This window comes from Amblyomma maculatum, chromosome 1 (assembly GCF_055883805.1).
Source record: "Amblyomma maculatum isolate TAMU_Amacu chromosome 1, ASM5588380v1, whole genome shotgun sequence".
NCBI classification, from domain to species: domain Eukaryota; kingdom Metazoa; phylum Arthropoda; class Arachnida; order Ixodida; family Ixodidae; genus Amblyomma; species Amblyomma maculatum.
The window spans coordinates 54,650,220-54,652,710 of NC_139344.1; positions in this window are offsets into that span (position 1 = coordinate 54,650,220).

The window sequence follows — 2,491 nt, forward strand, 5'->3', positions numbered from 1 at the left end:
CCCTAGGCAGTATCTGCGGAATATATTGGTTGTTATAGTTCAACGCTAAACATTCCGACAAAAATCCCACCCGCATTCCGCAGTGAACTTTGTATTGCATGTACAGCTTTCTTTGACATTATTTTAGTTTTAGGTCAACTTCGGAATATTGCAAAATACTACTATATAAAGTTTAAAGGCATGGTTCAATCTTCTGGTGCCCAGTAAAATATCTTTCAGAGTTTGTCTTGCGCTGGCATTGACTATAGCCAAGACTGACAAAGAAATCAAACGGGGAAATTTTGGAGACAGCAGAAACAATACGTAGTAGCAAAAAAAAAAAAAAAAAAACGACCACCCTCCCGAGAGAAGACCTTCGGATATATTGATCGTATAGTGTAAGTTTACGATATTAAAACCATTTGCGATAATAAACAACTTCCCGTTGAAAAAAGCGCCTGTCCGGAACTTTTGGGCGTGAAACACCAAAAAGTATAAGGCATCTGAAGTTACCCTCATATTCTATGTTTTAAATGATTACGAAAAGGGTTATAGAAAACAAGGCAAAAAAAAAAAAAAAGACTGGGGCTGAGAGGAATATTTAGGTACTTCGGAAGCCAAACAAACAAGTAATGCTACATAACAGTGGCGGAAATTTTCAATATTTCAGGGAGTTGTCTACTACGCGCAAATGTGTACAAGGTTCAAGAGCTGTCAACTGCAATGTACCTAATTGTGATCCGAAACAACTAGCAGGTGCACGCGCTGCAGTCTGCTAGTTTAGAGGCTCTCGCAGTGGTAAGTAATGCACGCTGTTGTGACCGTCCATGGTCCGCGCTTGCGCGCACTATTGTGCGCCTGTGGGCATGGTATTCATATGTGCTGTTGGTGCAAGGGCTCTAAGTGAGTCTGTTCCCATGAATCTTTTTGTGTGAGCATGCTTTGCTTTGTCGTGACCCTGCAACTGCCAAGTTGGCCCTGTCAAGGGAACCTCAAGAACAATACAAAGAAACGTCGCCCTGTGAGAAATAGCCGGAAGTGCTTTTGTTCAACTGTTCATCCTTCCCGTCGAGAGGCGCTATTGTCAAGTAAGGAATGCCTATTGTTCATAGGAGACGATCGGAGTGACACGTCCGCTGACGTACAAGAGAAGAAATGAGCATGATGATTACGGCCATTAGAGGATTTCCCGGGAATGCAGGAAAGAGTTGCAATTGCCGGAAAGGGACAATGCTGGGAGCAGTATTCGTGGCGCGCACGTACACTAGGGTTTCTGAGGAGGAAATCCATTTGCCGAAACCAACATAGCGAATCTTTGCAGAAGAATCGAAATTTACCTCTTCGCCGTTCCCAAGCTCTACCCGCCAACAAGTGACCACGCCCGACGAAACAATACTGGACCAGTCAGTGCATCAGACCATCACTGCAGTGATGTGATCGATTGATTGCCGATATCTGAGGGGTGTGCCCTGGAACTGATTGGTCAGCATCTTCAGAGAGGGGCTGGACATAGGGGGATTTAAGGACGTTGCAGAGCACGAAATGACGCTCTCAGCCCTGGGTAAACGGCTCATCCAGGCGTTCTCGCTATAAACTCTTAACGCTTGCCATTTTGCTGATATACCCTTTTTTCTCACGTAAATAAGTTGTCTCAAAGTTAGCCAGATGCAGACCGATATCCCCTTCCCCAACTAGCGGTACCTCTTCTCAACAAGGAGGCAGATTTCAAGATTTCAAAGTACATGCAGCCATATGTGATATCAGGGGATATCGGTCTGTATCTGGCTAACTTTGAGCGAACCTGCGAAAAACTGTCCTTCCAGCGAGACACTTGGTCTCAGAGATTATTGACGGTTCTGCCCTGCGAGGCAGCGGAAGTTGTCGCGCGGCTAAGCAAGGAGGACGCGGGCAACTACGAGAAGGTCAAGGCTTGCCTTCTGAGAAAGTATAGGCTTAGTGCCGGGGCGTTCAGACAACGTTTTCGGAACGCTACTAAGTCCAGGGACGAGAGTTACCCTGAATTCCTGTACAATTTAAGAGTCAATTTGGGCGAGTGGCTAAAGAGCACTGATTCCTACAGTGATAGGCACGCTGTAGTCGAGCGAATTCGTTTGGAGCAGTTTGATAACTGCCTCCCAGAAAAAAGAAAGAAATTGGTTACAGGACCGAGGCGAAATTAAGTCGGCAACTGAAGCTGCCGAACTCATTGAGGAGTATGCTTAGCGCGACAATTCAGCAACTGGATAGGCCAGTGGATAGGCCCCGCAATCCCAAGTTGAGTGTGAATAACCGTCAGGAAAGGCACTTTGCTAGAGTTGGAAACGAAGAAAGGAAGGCTTCTTCAGGCAAACTCCCTGGAAAGGACGACAGTGAGAAAAGTGGGGAAGTGACCAACGCGCAGAACACAAAGAATAAGCTTGAGGCTAGGAAGCCGCTCACATGCTTTAGGTGCAATGAGCAGAGTCACATTGCCGTCAACTGCCGGAAAGAAAAGATTGCTTTCTCGTATGTC